This window comes from Salarias fasciatus (genome assembly GCF_902148845.1).
Source record: "Salarias fasciatus chromosome 7 unlocalized genomic scaffold, fSalaFa1.1 super_scaffold_4, whole genome shotgun sequence".
Lineage (NCBI taxonomy): Eukaryota > Metazoa > Chordata > Actinopteri > Blenniiformes > Blenniidae > Salarias > Salarias fasciatus.
Genome location: NW_021941229.1, coordinates 4,766,742 through 4,784,023, shown reverse-complemented (window position 1 = coordinate 4,784,023; position 17,282 = coordinate 4,766,742).

Sequence of the window (17,282 nt, the reverse complement as noted above, 5' to 3'; positions counted from 1 at the left end):
TGAGGAAGGAAAGGAGGATGTATTTTGTTGTCAAATAATCGGGATTTTGGTGAGTAAAATGTTCCTCTTTTCCTAAATAATATTGCTGTTTTATTAAGTTGTTGATGCTCATTGTATGTGCACAGATGTAGTAGGAGAATTGTGCACTTCAGCACAGGCATTTATTCTGGCTGCACAAGTATCTATCTGCTGTGCAACAACTCTTTATGTGCATATCTGCATAATAAGATTTTTTTTTGTAGACAAAATAGTTATTGAGAGGTGGATTGATTCAGGCGGATCTGTTCTGAAGGCCTTAATGTGAAATGCACGGTCCGCCACTGCTCTGAGGGTAGTAGATGGAGCTGCGGCAGTGTTTAATAAATCACGCACTGACACCCCTGAACTAAATCCTACAGGAAGTCCGCAGTTTGCCTTTCAAAGCAAAATTTCAGTCAGATTCATTCGGCGTGGTCCCCGAGAGCGTTGGTCATAGAGACGTCAAAGGTCAAAGGTCGCGATTCCTTGACATAACACATCTTGTAGGTGTGGTCATTGCCGAGCTGGCCCAGTCCAATGGCCGCCGTCCCAGTGGCAGTCAGGCGAGTGGGGAGTCCTGACCAACGCTGCTGACAGCGGTCATCATGATTTACCAATCAGAGTCTCTGGGTGGAGGCTCCACTCTCCGTTGGCTCGTCTGAACTTTCTTCCCGGTCCATCTGGCTCACCTCCGCCTGTCGGTCTACCGGTTTGACGGTCAGTGGTTGTGATTGATCAGTGGCGTCTCTGACATCCAGGGCTGGATGTAAAAAGCTGAGGTTGAGTGTTTCCAGACAGAAAGTGAAGAAAGCCGCTCTGATTGGCTGCGTCATCGGATCCTTTGTTGAACTTGTTTATGAACATTGGCATCAGGTAACTGACACATTCGCATCCCGTTTGATCTCCCCACTCAGGAGAAAACCATCCAAGTCTGTTAGTATTTGTCATATTTTCCGTCTTACTTGAACTTTCTGCCAGTGAGAAAATGTAAAGTGGATGAATCCTTGGCGGCGCTCGGTTTAGCCGAGAGCTGCTGAAGGGCATCTTAATGAGGGGAGATTCTTCAGGACCAACGTTTATCAAAGTAAAAGGAGAAAGTGTTGAAGTTTCGCAGCTTAGCGAAACCCTGAACCATCGGTACAGTGTTTCAGACTAATTTGTTTGCCTGCTAACTGGTGAATGACAGATGTTGAGGACTCGACAGAGACTTATTCTTCAAATATTTTTATTGGGAAGCAAACCACAAATCCAACACAAATATAATAACAAGTTGTACAAAACAAGGCTTCCTTATTTTCACATATGTACATAAAGAACAAAATGACAATGAGAACGAACTTACAGGACAATCAAATAAGGTGCGTAAAAAAAGAAAAAATACTAATAATAAAATAACAAAATAATCATAGGACAGACAAATAAATCCACCCACCCCCACCCCCAACCCTGAGGTGTGCCACCCAGTGGTGATTTATTATTAAAGCTGCAAAGGCAACAAATAATCTACTTTCCCTTCAGAAAGGTGATCGGTGGCCTCCAGATCCTTACATATTCCTCAAGTCTATCACTTAAGACATATCTCATTTTCTCTAGGTGAAGGGTATCTGTCAGTGTCGTTATCCAGTGGCTAAAGGATGGAACTTCTTCTCCCTTCCAGTGCTGCAGAATCAGTTTCTTGGCACAGAGAAGATTATAAGATAACAAATGATAATGAGCTTGCGAAAGGTTTTTTTGAGATTTCTGAAGTGCCTAATAAAATTATAACTGGATCAGGCTCTATTTGCACTTTAAAACTTTTTGTAAAAAAGGAGAAAATGTCCAACCAAAACCTTTGTAATCTTGGGCACAGGACAAAACTATGCAATAGATTGGCTTCTGCGCTGTTCTTCTGCGCTGTCTAGATCCTGTAATCTTCCATATACCAATGAAATGGAATGCTTTTCCAGTACACTTTCACTAAGGCAAACTTCCAACTTACCTGGTTCAGCATTTACGAAATTGTGAAGGTGTGTTATGACAAAGTTCTGGACCTGAAGCACTGAAGCACTGAGACACAGCACGCAGCAGCACTGACGCTTGGAACCGAAGCAGAGCGGTGGCACCGAGGCGGAGCGGCGGCTCACGAGTGGCAAGCTGGTAGCGGTGAATCCAGGAGCAGGGAGGCAGCAAGACGGCGGCACGGTTACACCGGTAGTGAACCTGGGCACCAGGGACAGAGGTGTGTGCCGGTGGGTACCGGTGTGCGAGGCCGTGCCGCCAGCCCAACATGGCCGCAGAGTTGCACCGCGGACCTCGCCTGCACCCCCTGGTCGTGAAGGCGGACAGTATCGTCGCCGACCTGCGGGAGGACATCTACCGGCTGTCGGAGGAGCTCAGGGAAAAAGACAATCTTCTGGAGCAGGCCCGGGCGCTGACCGAAGGACAATCCATGATCATCTTGTCCTACATGAACATCACCACTCCAGCACCCTGGGCTCCCTCCTGCTCGACACCGGACCATCAGCGGTCCTGGGCGGAGGTGGTGGTGCGAGGCCGCAAGCCCAAGCCCACCGCGGCTTCACCTCCACTACCCCTCTCGAACCGCTTCCATGCCCTGGCGCAGTTCGACAACGCCAGCCCGGCGGATGGTGAGGGTCTGTGGCCTGCTGCGGCCTCTGCTGCTCCCGCAGCCTCTGGCGGGTCCGCCGTTCCCCGCTACAACATCAACAACCCAGAACCCACGTCGCCAGACACCGCCAGGCCACCGCCAGGCCATGTCGTCACTCTGCCACGGCTCTGGATCACAACACCTCAGCCCCGGAGACGGCTCTCTCCGCCGCGGTCCCGGCCCGCTCCATCCCCACCCCGGAGACGGATCTCTCCCCTGCAGCCCCGGAACACTCCGCCGCGGCCCTGGAGCCGGACCGCTCCCCGCCGGCCCCGGAGCGATGGCGATCGCCCCGGACCGCGGCAATCCGCTGCCCGCCTGAGGCTGATCAGGGAGGCTGTTAGGAGGCACTCCGGGAGCCACCACCACCGCCGCGGGGAGAACTGGGACCACCACTCCGGGGAGAACCGGAATCAGGACCAGGGCCAGGACCACCACTCCGGGGAGAACCGGAATCAGGACCAGGGCCAGGACCACCACTCCAGCAGCGAGGTTGCTGCCGGTGTCGCTGCGCTGTTCCTCAACCCCGGACACCCACAACGTCCCCCCACAGCTGCCCCCGCCCTGTCCCCTCTTTTCCCCCATGTCCCTCCTGGTTGGGGACAGTAGCATCAGAAATATTTGCTTTTTTAATGCCATCACGCGGTGTATTCCTGGTAGCTGGGCAGCTTAGCGATATGATGGGGACCGACTTGACAAAAGTGTCAAACTTTGTGAGGCAATTCTGTAGACCCTACTTATTTATTTTTTGCTAGACCCCATCAAATTTGGCCAATGGGGCCCAGTCACGTGACGTCATCAATTTTTCCATAGCATTAATAGAGGAAAATACTGCATATACATGTCTAAGCAAGATGTTTTAAAAAATTTAAGGCAATATGATCAATTCAATAAATATAATCAGAAAAGCATACATTTCAAATCATTTTTTAATCAATAAATATTCATATTTTGCGAGATATTTGTTTATGGTTTGACAAAACTCGATAATAATCATGTCGCGACAATGTATGGAAGCTGCTTCCATAGCATCAGTGAACATGACAATTAAACATTAATTTGTTTCAGAAATATTAGTGTTTATAACTGCTTATTCAGCCCCTTAAAGTTTTCAACATTTAGGAAAATGTCTTGAAAGCAATTCTGGCATGTACATCAGCAACCGCAGCTGGTACGATTATGTGGATATCCATTGTTCTATTTGTCGAAGCAACACTTGCACCGTCTTGTGCATTGCCATCCAACTTTCCTGCAACCACACCTGGTGCCACATCCTGCATTTGACTAGTTGGCTGCAAGCTTCAGATGCTATTGGTAAATAGTAAATGGACTACACTTATATAGCGCTTTTTCATCTGACCGGCACTAGAGAGCAAAGCGCTTCACACTGCGATCACATTCACCCATTCACTCCATACTGGGTGGTGGCAAGCTACTATTGTAGCCACAGCTGCCCTGGGGCAGACGGACGGAAGCGAGGCTACCAATCTGCGCCATCGGCCCCTCTGACCACCACCAACCATTCACTCTCACACTACTTTCATACTTAGGCAAGGTGGGTGAAGTGTCTTGCCCAAGGACACGACAGTTTTACGCCTGCGGGGATCCAACCACCAACCTTCCGGTTATAAGACGACCCACTCTACCATCTGAGCTACTGTCGCCCCTATTGGCAGTGTCGTCCAAAAAGGGAGCCAAGCCTTGCTGTCCTTGTCCAGAGTCCAGCCCCATCCCTCTGGGGATGGTGCTTGCTGCTGGGGCTGGTCAGCAGTGGTCCAAATGCTTGCCTGGTAGACAGCACAGTTTGAATGCTGGAATAATGCTCCCTGTGTGGGAGGAAGGGCTTCCATCATCATCTTGTCTCTGTGGAGTATCCTCAGAGTCACTGTTTCAATACAGAAATGTACAATAACCATTGTGCATCATAAATCTACCACCAGATAGGTAGGCAGCTTATGTCAATTTTTGAGAGTTCCAAATTGCCACTTACTATTTCATCATTTCCATCCAATGACGATTTTCCCCTATTCTCAGAGTGCGAAACCTCAAAAATTGCATTTTGCAGTGTACATGCTGTCCGTATGACCTGTGCATGTGGGGCCTAGCAAAAATTGAAAGTATTTTGGATTTAGATGGCGAGGAAAAAATGTCACACTTTTGTCAGATCTGTCCTCATCCGGTCAAAAAATCGACGTAAGCTGCCTAACTATGGTGCTACTGTCCCCACGATCCTCCACGGACTCCCGGAGCTCCTGCAGTCCCTCCCCTCCACTGTCCGCCGGGTCATCGTGCACGTCGGCACTAACGACACGGCCCGGCGGCAGTCGGAGGTCACTAAGCAGGATTTTAAAGACCTTTTTAACCTGTTGGAGAGCTGCGGGAGGTCGGTTTTTATCTCCGGACCTTTGCCGACCTTCTCCAGGGGCGCTGAACGCTTCCCCAGACTGCTTGGCCGCAACACCTGGTTTCAGCGCTCCTGCACAGCCTCCAGTTTTTAATTCATCGACAATTTTAATCTTTTCTGGAACCGCCCAGCTTTTTATCACCCGGACACACTTCAGCCGAGCACGCTGGGCAGCTCCATTTTAGCAGGTAACATTCAGCACACAGTTCACACATCCCCCACTGACTGACTACCTGGCAGCCCCTCCCATCCACCACACGCTGCACACACCCCTCACACACCTTCACTGCCCCCGGACACACCACACACTGTCCACAGCATCCCTGTCATCACCTCCTCCAGACACCACATCCCCCGGACTGTTTTTAAACGAAAAAGGACTCTTTTAACAGTAAAAGTCCACCGAGAGCGCACATCCAGCCTGCCCACCACCATTAATATGGCCCTGCTGAATGTGCGCTCTCTCTTAAACAAATCTTTTATTATTAATGATTTTATTTTAGATAATAATTTAGACAGTCTGCTTTTAACTGAGACATGGCTTGGTACTCATGCACCTGTTATCCTCACTGAGGCTTCCCCACCGAGTTTTAACTTTTTATTTTCAAGCAGACAGGGTAAGAGGGGTGGAGGGATTGCTTCCACTTTAAAAAACTCATTTCGTGTGTGTGCAGCGGCTTTTAATACTTTTACTCCTTTTGAGCAGCACGCCTTTGTTTTTAGCAGTCCCCCGATCCTGTGTTTAACAGTGTACAGACCCCCTCAGTACTCTAATTCATTCTAAATATAACAGAATTTTAATAACTGGTGATTTTAACTTACATGTTCATATGGGTCCTTGTCTTTTTTCAGAATTAATGTAATCAAAGCTTGAGACAAAGTGTGTGAGAGTTTCCCCCCAACAAATGCTTCCATGTACATATCATGCAATAGAGGAGTCAGCTCTGTCACAGAGTATTTAAAGAATTCTGCCGTGTAGCCATGAGCCATCAGGGCCTGGCGCTTTATCATTTGGTAAGCTTTTAATAACATTAACAATCTCCTCCTGAGTTAATGGTGAATCAAGATAATCCCTTTGGTCTTGTGATAATTTCAGAAGGTCTAAACTTTCAAAAAATACTTTCATTCTTTGTGCCTGCCCTTGGCAAGGCACAAAGATTACTATCCTAACCGGACCTCGTCAAGTGTCGACATTTTAATTTTTCTTCTGCCACGAAAACTTTGGCGCGTAACTAGTCTGGCACCGTTTGGAGCAGCACCACAAAAGTCACATCAAAACGTGTGTAAATTCCGGGAATGGTGTGCTATGACTTTTGTCGGCGTTCCAGTGAAAAATGGCCGAGAAAATTGCCAAAACCCGGCATTTTTGTTCCATTCATTTCCCATAGACTTTTTCCGAAAAACACAAAAAATTCATCCCAGAACAACTCCACAGTGAGTCGCTATACTTTCACGGAGAAATGTCTTTTTTTTTTCACCAAAACGTAGGCGTTTTTGTCATCTATGCATATGTGAAAACCTCATTTCAATATCTCTTTCCAAATTTAAACTGCAAGCCTTCAAGTACGGAGAGAATTTCAGCCGTTTCTGAAGTTTATAATGGGTGTGTATTGGAGAGGCTGGAGTGGGAGAAAGGAATTTAGAGTGCAGGAGGCTCTGGATTTAAACCAAAAAAAAAATTCTATTCTCATCCCCCCGGCCACATTTCTGGCTCAATCTTCACAAATTATATCTCAAAACGTAGGAATTTTTTTTGCGACACATAAAATTGAGTCACTTTGTCTGCATCTCAAACGGTTCTCTCTCCAGGTGTATTTGTTTGAGGAGAGTGTAGGATTTTCTCCCATCCGCTCCAATACATTTTAGAGACGCCTGAATCCAAAACTTCCCTCATGTTCACACAATCGCCGTGGCTGAATGGAAGATCCTACAGACATGACATTTTCAGGACAAATCCATGAAAGGCTTATGACTCACACTGTCAAAAAGATTTTTTCAATTTCGCCTCTCGGTCCCCGAGAAACGCCATTTCTTCAACCCTGCGCACTGCATTAAAAACTGCTGATTCACTGTCATGGCTGGTGACTGCAGCTCGTTTCAACATATACACACGCTCTCACACACACACACACACACACACACACACATACATACACAGACACACACACACATACTCACACACACACACACAAACAGCACATGACTGATCATAATAATCAATCTCTTTCCTTTCGCGCGGTCACTTTTTACGCGCGCGACATCAATCTTTGTGTGCGATCGCTTTCTACACGCGCGGTGACATGTCTGAGCTGTCTGCTCGCGCGATAATGTTGAGTTTTGGCACTCAGGGGGCGGGCTTTGAGTTGACGCCACTCCTCCTTTGTGATTGGTTGCTCTAAACGTCTACTGTCTTCAAATGGGTCTATTACTTTTGTGACTTATGAAACTTATCAACATACCACCTGCTCAAAACAAAGAAAAAAAAAAGCAAAAGTACTTCACTGATCCTGGCATAAAATCAAATGAAATGTGAGAGAGAGGGAAAAAGACAGGGAAAAAAAGGAGAAAAAATTCACTATAAATTTAGGATAGGTATAATTAAATAACAGATATAAAGTAAACAACATAATTAAATAGAGTTTAAATATTTTAAGATAGATATAAGCAAATAAATATAGACTAACAGATATGAATTAGATATAATTTACATATAAATCTAAGACAGATATACTGAAATAAATAACAGATATACACTAGCAGATACAAATTAAATGTAACGTAAAAAAAAAAAATCTAAGACAGATTTATAATTAGATGAATAACAGATACACACTAACAGATATAAATCAAATATACCGTATTGGCCCGAATATAAGACGACTCCGATTATAACACGACCCCTATTTTTCAAATATCATTTTGTGAAAAAAAAAAATGCTGAAGACAATAAGGTCACTCATAAAACAACTTTTTATTATACAATTATTATAAACTCAAAAACTCACAACTGAGATAACATTTCACGAGATATAAAATGAAAAATATTACTACAGTATTGAATAAAAAATATATTCTTTTTCTCAAAATAAGAAACAATAAGCAACAAATAAGAAGCCTCAAGGGGTCAAAACTGCATAAATGATGTAAATAACTTTCCAGTGCCTTCAGAAAATCACGGCTCTGGTGGTGGGCATTCCGTCTTTCCGTTTTTCAGTGACGTATTCAGTCACCCTTCTATCAGTCTCTCTGAAGCGTCGCTCTCGGGACCACGGAAAGCTTTTCTCATAGTGTTAGCATTCTGTAGTTGTTTTTTCTGTGCTCTCCAATAAGAACGGGGCGCTCTGCTACACCAGATCTCCTGGCGGCTTGGCAGTTGTTTGATGACTCTGCTGCGTTGATCACCATCAGTTTAAAGTTGGTATCATAACTTCGCCTCTGTTGTTTGCTCAGTTGTCCAGCGTTCGAGCCCCTTTGTTCCAGATGATCCGCCATTTTTCATCAGATCATTTGACCTCATTTCATCGCGCCACTCGCTCTCTGGTCAGTGATACTTTGGCTCCATCTAGCGGCGCGGATGCGTATCGACCATCTACCGTAAGTCCACAATTATAACACGACCCCACTTTTAAGGATGCAATGGGCTATATGCACAGCTCCTATACTTCCTGAAGTTCAGACAGCACCTTTATTTCCTGTCTTTCATGATAGGATGAGCTGATTAATCCAGGTGTGTCTGACCTCAGTAAATGGCCAGACACACCTGGATTAATCAGTTCATCCTATCATGAAAGACAGGAAATAAAGGTGCTGTCTGAACTTCAGGAAGTATAGGAGCTTTGCATATAGCCCATTTCTGGAAAAAAAACAAAGTCTTATATTCGGGCCAATACGGTAATTTACATATACATTTGAGACAGATAGCCTTGATGGCTCCATGAAAACATTTTTATTCATTCTTTCTCCTCCCAGGAAACAGCCAGGTCTCCTCCACAGTAATCAAATCACTGTATGGAGGTTATGTTATGTGAATTTTACTCCTCAATTTTCCAATTCTGCCGCCAAACGATGACTACCCGCCCTACTTAATCTCTGATTGGCTCTGACCGGAAGACAGTAGACGTTTAGAGCAACCAATCACAAAGGAGAAGGAGTTGAGTGGCATCAACTCAAAGCCCGCCAAAAGGCAACACCACCGTGCGAGCAGACAGCACAGACATGTCACCGCGTGTGCAGAAAGACATCGTGCGCGCGCATAAAGTGATGTCGCGCACGCAGAAAGAGACCACGCGCGCACAGAGAGGCATCGCGAGCGCACAGAGAGTGGTTTAACTGTGCACGATTATGATTATGATATTATGATTTTGGCACTAAAATGACAACATACCCACAGCTCACGGGTCTTTCTGTCACCGTGTGTGTGTGTGTGTGTGTGTGTGTGTGTGTGTGTGTTCTCGTATTTCTATCCTTGTTGGGGCCAAATGTCCCCACAAGGATAGCAAAACGTGGAACGACGTGCCTTGTGGGGACCTTTTTCCGGTCCTAAGTAGGAGAAACAGTGTTTTCTTGACCATGTTGTTGTTACTGAAAAAAGTAAAAGTGCAAAAACATTTCTTTAGGGTTAGGCTTTGTTGTGGTGTGGGTTAGGGTTAGGGTAAGGGTCAGGGTTAGGGGCTAGACATGAATGGGAGTCAATGGACGGTCCCCACGAGGATAGAAATACGAGACTGAGCGTGTGTGTGTGTGTGTGTGTGTGTGTGTGTGTGTGTTTTTACGTAACTTCGTGTGTGTGTATAACTGTGTGTGTGTTGCTGTATGTGTAAACGAATGAATTATGCCTTTATTGGTCTCCCAAGATGACATTTCATTTTTGCCCTGGCAGCCCGTGTGTGTCACGGTGTCTGTCCGGTCCAGGATCCAGGACGTGTTGTGGCCGTGGGGAGGAACGCATTGGGAGAACTCGCCGAAACATCGGCTGATCGGCTGCGTTTTTGTTGTTTTGTCAGAATGAAAATGCCGCCGCTTCCCTAATTGTGGCTGAGCAGCACATGTCTGCATTTTCGAACCTCGCCAAGGAGTCCAACACCATCCTCCTTCCCTTCAACACCGGGGACATCAGTGGAATGGTCTCACAGGTTAGAACGCATTGATGAGGAAGAAGTTCGTTTTTGGAGGTGGCTCCACCAGGGCGGCGAGGAGCACGGGGACAAGGGGCAGCTGCTCATCCTGCCCCAGCTCCCGGAGAAGAGGGCCGACACGCTGGTGTTTCCCTGCATCCTCGGTGCGCTGCAGTGGATCACGCAGAACCGGGACCTCACGCTGGACCGGGCCGTCCTGCCGGCCTGAGGAGGTGGGCGTCTCTGGTGAGTAACAAGAAAAACCCAACTTCTATTATTTTAGATCACCCGCTTTTTTACCTAGCAAAAGATGGTGGTAGCACTATACATCCATGCACTACTTGCTTTTGATTGCTGACCAGTCGTATGTTCATTCAAGGAGGTTTGCAGAGTGCGGTGGAAGAGCCTCAGGGACACCGACATCAGGGAGAGCAGGAAGGAGAGAGAAAGGAGGGACAAGAGTGGTGGAGCAGCAGTGACCGGTGCCAAGTGGCGGTACCTTGCCGTCCTGTCCTTTCTGGAGCCCTCCGTGGCGCCACGCCAAACTAGTGGGAATACGAGCCCACGGAGGGCCCAGGAGGATCAGGACGCAGGGCGCCCAGAGGAGCCAGGCGAAGAAGCAGCAGGGCTTTCAGGTGCATGAGGTCTCTCAAATGAAGCTATGAAAATATGTTGTACAAGGCTAACAAAATAAAACAAGGATTGTGTGACTCATTACTGTCAATACTAGAGTATTTATTTTACTTTTATTGTTTTCATGTAATTAAATCTTCATGTCATTTGCTGTAGTGGTCATCAGTGTAGTTGCAGCAGCTCTAATAGCAGTAAAAACAATCTGATAATACAAATGCTTGCACTTATGAGGTCTTATTTTTTATATCTTTTATTATACCCTTTGAAACCAGGTGAGCTGTTGACCCAGCTGGAGGACACACCACAGCCAGAGTCCTCCCTGGGTCTGCCTGGCCCAGCCCCTGCTGCTGCTTCCACAGCTGGCTCCTCTGCTGCAGAGACATGGACGCCGGCTGGCCCTTCCTCTGCTGCTCCACCACCAGGTGTGTAAAGTTTTCACTTGAAAAATGTACTTAGTTTTTTAATTTAGGGTGTGTAATTTACATACATTTCTCCAAACCTTCCATGAATATATTTGGCTCCATATTTACAATATTTAAAAGTAAAGATTGATTTTACAGATAATGTTAGTTTAATATTTTGTTCAAAAGTTAATTGTTAATAATCGTCAAGTTTTGTTTGTGTATGAACTTTTCAGTGAAACATGTTTTTGCTCTCAGAATTTTCATTTGACTTTTTCTTTGAAGGTCAGAGGAAGAGATCCGGGAAGAGGCGCCACGTCTCTGGGCCTTCAGAGTGGAAAAAGGAGCTGCTGGAGACCCTGAGGTCCAGAGCCGAGGCGCCTCCTGCTCCACCGCCCATGCCGCTCTCAGAGGACGAGATGTTCCTCCTTGCTCTCGTTCCTCTTCTGCAGAAGGTGCCTCCTCAGTCCAAGGACTACGTTCAATTCCAAATTCATAAATTAATATATTTAAACAGCACAGTTCTGTTAAATTTGGAACCATTGGAGCCTACACAATAAATTGGTTTATTAACCAAGAGGAGGCATCCTTTGCAGAAGAGGAAGCAGACCTCCTGCTCTCCCCTGCCTGCATGCTGCTTCGGGAGCCGAGGGTGGGGTGCTGGATTCTCAGTCACCTTTTCTCGCTGCTCTTTGTTTATTTCTGTTGAGTTTTGCTCCTGGACAAATAAAAGAATGGAAAACACACCTGAGATTGATGGTTATCTGTCTGACACACCTCGGATGTTCAGTAATGTTTGTTATTGTGTCGATGGTACAGTTGATTTACTAGCTGATTTCAACATGAAGTTCAACATTGTTGGGTTTGTAATTCATATAAAAGTGTCAGGCCACAGGTTTTTATTCAACACGTGACAATTGCCCACAATATGAAATAATTCTGAGCATCTTAAAGGTGCCTTAAGGAGTTTGCACGTTTTATGCGAAACAGCGCCCCCTGCAGGCCTTGGGCGTAATGCAGCTTAGTGAAAAACACGTCCCTGCGGCTCGCGTGCACGGAAGAGGGGGACTCCGTCTTCGCTCGTTTAGAAGCGCTCAAGTAAGATTTAAGTTTCTTTTACCTGGTGGAGTCTGTGCTGGAGCTGTGGCAGTGCTAGAAGCTGGTCTTTTCTTACTTTCTGGAAGCTCCTGCTCAGTTGTTGCTCACTAAGCATCTGGCGGAGTAATGGCGGACATAACGAAACCTAACCAGCCGGAGCGAGCATTACGTCATTCCTTTCAAATTCTCCCCAAAAAAATGCTGGTGCCGGACCGGCACTGCAACTTTGAAGTGACAATTTAGCGCTGTTAGAGGTACTTGTAATGAATATATCAGGGCACATTGTACACATCATCAAATATGTGTAACATATTTATGGTGGAAAATAAGTATTTTTAAGGTTGTAAAACTCCTTAATGCACCTTTAAGGTAGCCATACCAAAAGTAAAATCAATTGTAGTCATCATCTCAAGCACTTCTGTGAAGCAGTGGTGACTGGTCATTAGGGGCAGGTGGAGCACAGCGCCACCAGGAGTCAACAGAAATGACTGCAGGCAAACTATGATATGAATTCTTTAAGATTGTCTCAGGGCTCAGACTGCAGCTTCATTTCCAAACTGAGAGCTGATTGGCTGCCACTGATGTAGGCGGGTCCTGATTAGTGATTGACAGATTGAGAGAGACGTGACAGTTCGATGCTGCTAAAGCCAACAGTCGGAAATCAAGATAAACGAATGAAAGTCGCTTGAACGAATGAAAGTCATTTCAAAGCTTATCCAGAAGAAGAACTGCCGTGCGCCTTTCTTTTAAAGTGAGTCCTCAGCAGTTGGTGATTGAAAGCATATTTTGTCAGTCTTGTGCTCAGTCTTGCTCAGGCGCACACAGCTCCAAAGTCACTTTTGCCTGCAGGTGCAGAACTGCCACAGTGAAGAAATAAATTTCTGAGCTGTATCTCGTAATAACGAGATAGTTAATAGTTAATTGCACTTTAAGACTCGTGTAATTACACAACACATGTAATTACACTTCAAAATGCATGTAATTACAATTTAAAACGCATGTAATTACACAATGCATGTAATTACACTTTGAAACACATGTAATTATACTGTAACATGCATATAATTACACTGTAAAATGCATTTAATTACACTTCATAGCTTGATATAGCACTTTTACAAGAAACCCACCTTACTGATGAGGAACACAAAAAGCTCCAAAGAGAATGGGTTGGGCAAGTTTATCTATCTTTCATCTTTTTCATGTAGCAAAAGAGGTTTGGTAATTTTAATTCTTAAAAAAATACTCCATTTACCGTACAACAGCATTTCAGATGATCAGGGCAGATATGTTATTATCAAGGGTTATTTATACGGTGAAAATATTTCAATCGCTTGTGTTTATGCCCCAAATATCGAAGGATTTTTATTCCAAACTCTTGTCTGACAGCTCTTTTATTATGACTGTGTAACCCCCTGGGTTATAAGTGCATGAGTGCACACATAATTTCTAATAAACCTCTCAGAAATACGAAACACAATGCATTGTAATACTGTTCACTTATCCACAGATGTATTACTACATTAGCATCTTTTATTTTATGTTCACACATAGTGTAACATTTATTTATTTATTTATTTATTTATTTGAAATAGGCTTTACATAGTGTATTAAGTTTTACTCATAATTTACCAGTGCAAGTAAATGGGTCATTTCCTCCCCGCTTCCTATTCGCTGTCATTTGGTGCAATGCGGATGTGAAATGATTGTGATTGATTGTTGCCGGTTGGGGGCGGGACTTGGGCGTGGCAACAGAGTGTCGCAGTCTGGTTACTTTTGGGTGACAGTCCGCTCCGGGGAGAACGGTGCTGCCCGTGGATGTCGCGTTTTGGAACCTGCTAAACTAACGGTGTGTTATTTTGCTAAACTTTTGTTTACTTCTAAAACTTGTGGATCGTCCTGCGTTTCGGAGCAGCTTGTTCAGGAGAACTTTTGTGGGATCTCTACTTTTGTGAACTGTTCGGTGGGTGCCGTGTTCCCACGAGCCAACGTTTCCTCTGGCGCCACTGCGGCCTGGATATATATTGATTGCTTTCACTCGCTGAGGACGTCGATGGATGTTTTTTTGATTTGTTTCACTCACTGAGGACATCGTGGGACTTCTTCAAGAGCCGTTTTGCCCCCCCCACCCCCCCCCACCCCCCCCCACCCCACCCCACCCCACCCCCCCGATCGTTTACACGCCACCTTCTTCGTCCGCCCGCCATGACAGACGGTGACGCTGGTATAGAGGTGAGTACGTGCTCCGTTCCCGGTGTGGTTAGCGGCGGCCACCATTTTGAAGCAATCCATTAGGTGGCGCTCCAGGATAAATACAGGCCTGCAACGGTCGGAGATTGCAGTATCACTCGGTACCGAGTAGGGACGAATTAAGTCATTAAATATGCCAGCTTAGGTTTTTTTTGAGAGCTCTCTGTGTTTTGTGGCTCCACTGATGATGTGAATTATTTCCTGTTCACTTTTGAGCGTTTTCAGCTGTGTCATTTTCTTCAATAGTGTGTTTGATATTTGAAGCATTGATATTTGCAGTTTCATACATAGCTACTGCTATTTTGTGTTGTGGTAGCCCTTGGTTCATTTGCTGACCAGTTTGTTAAATACTGGCTATTTGAAATGAACACATCCTTCCACAGCCTTCGGCCGGCCCCCGGATAGGTCGCCCATTTCGGCTGTATTTTTTTTCCTCCATCGCCAGTGTTTTCATAAAGTCAGCTCATCCGCCGTCTTCAGGTGGGTCAGCTGACGAGCTGACAGTTTTTGCTAACTTAGCCACAGTTAGCTCGGATGGGAACATAGCAGCAGAGAGGCACTTTGAGTCGGCCGCGGCTGTGACGGCGCCTGGGGGTCTGACTTCGAGTTGGGGCCGATTGGGTAAACGGCCCGGAGCTTCTCCACGGAAGCTGGTCCCGAAGCCGGCAGAGACGCACGGCCCGCGCGCGGCCGCTCCTCTCCTTGCCGGGAGGCTGTTGAGCTGCGGAGCCCAGCGGAGGCGCACTGCGCGCGGGGTGCAAAGTCACCACACACCGGCAGCGCCGTCCGGATGAAGAGGGCTGCTCCTGTGAGAGGCTCTCTGCTCTCGATGTCACACGAACAACACATGATATAAACAGAAAATAAAAAAAACACACCTCATTTCACTTCTGCAAGGTTGCTCTGCTCATCCAGCCACATTGATCTGTAATTTATACTACCACCAAGGATGAGTACATGGTTTATGTTTTGATCTCAAATGAGTGCTTTTCTTTATCCAATAGTTCCTTTTGTATGGTTCATTTTATATAAAAACGATAATTTCCGCATTTGCTACTGTCTGGGACCCTGTTCAGCTGATTCTCGTGCCTCCCGAGGCAGCGTAATAACAACACATAGGAAAAAGTTTACGTCCGTGAGGTCATGCATTGTGTTTTATTTTGAAACTTCCGATGTAACTTCCTGTAAGGTGCTTTCTTAATGACAGTGAATTTACGAGGTGGGCGTGGCCAGATGCGTTCAAGTTCATCATGGAAAATAGGCTGTCAAAAACAGGCTGTTCTGAAGAAGGCTCCTCAGAGCCAGTTTTTAGACCACTCAAACTCCGAACATAGGACGAATTTGGGGCAAACAAACTTATATACTATGTTTTTGGGCGTCCGTGACCTATATGACGTGACTGAAAAATAGCATAATATGACTCCTTTAAAGTAGCTTATCACGCACTCTGCAGTCACTAGGCTATTTAGTTGTGTTACTGTGGTTTAGTCTGGCCTAGCCTAGGATTTTAGAGTGCAAGTACATGAACTGGGGCACTGTTCATAGCAGTAAAGCAGAACAGCGTTACAACTGCATACATAACTTTATGCTGGTGATTTCAATTGTACTGTGGATTCGGATTTGGATCAGAATCCTCCAGCTAAAAATACAACGTTTAGAATGAGAGACGCAACTAAAAAACTATGCTGTGAGCTACAGCCGTTTGATGTATGGCAAATTGCCCATCCTCTTGAAAAACATTACATATTTTTTTCAAATCCACATCACAGTTTCTCCCATACTGATCATTTTTTTGCGTCGAGGCATATTTTGGATGGAGTTAAAGAATGTTGTATCTGCTCACGTTTTTTACGTGATCATGCAGATGTTTCCATGTTGGTGCTCCCACCTCAGCCACTACAAAAGTCACACAATTAGCGGCTCAATCGTCACTTCTAAACAATCCATTTTGTGTTACTTTTATTAAAAACGAGATTGAACTTTTTATGCCAAGAAATGATAATGAAGATACAAACCCATCAACTCCTTGGGAGGCCTGAAAGGCTTTTTTGCGTTTAGCCATAATTTCTTACAGCACAGCCAGGAAATATGAAGCGGCCAAACAACAATTACACCTTGAAAAAGAGTGGAATAAATTGGAAGCTCAACTTCAGACTGGTTTTACGCCAGATTGTATAAAAAGACAGAAGCTACACGTTCAGCCTTAAACTCAGAAACTGAGGCAAGTATTTTCTATGCTCCACACAGGCTCTTTGAAATGGGAGATAAACCTGGTCGGCTGTTGGCCCATCCAGCAGCCGGTAGACAAGTCAAGGCCTCAGTATGCTCCCCCGTCGCCGCCACGGCGTTCCTACGCCGACAACCCTACACCGCTACTGAACATATCTTGCTCCTGCGTCAAGGGAACGCCCTCCTCTGCCAAGCCGCTGGCAGTCACAACAACAATGCGGCTTCCGTAGCTCCGGCTTTACCTAGACATAGATCTATAGAAATAGATTTCTAGACGTACGTATCTAGACACGCGTGCATTTACCGAACATATATCTGCATATATGACATATCTGGCGACACCGAGCTGTCGTGGAGGAGAGGCTGAGCGGACCGTGATGAAATATTGGTGAAACTAATGAGCTTTTGGACGATTAAAGCCGTTTGAGGAGCGGCTATACACATAGCCCCGTCTGCTAACAGTGCTAACACTAACAGTATAGGGATGT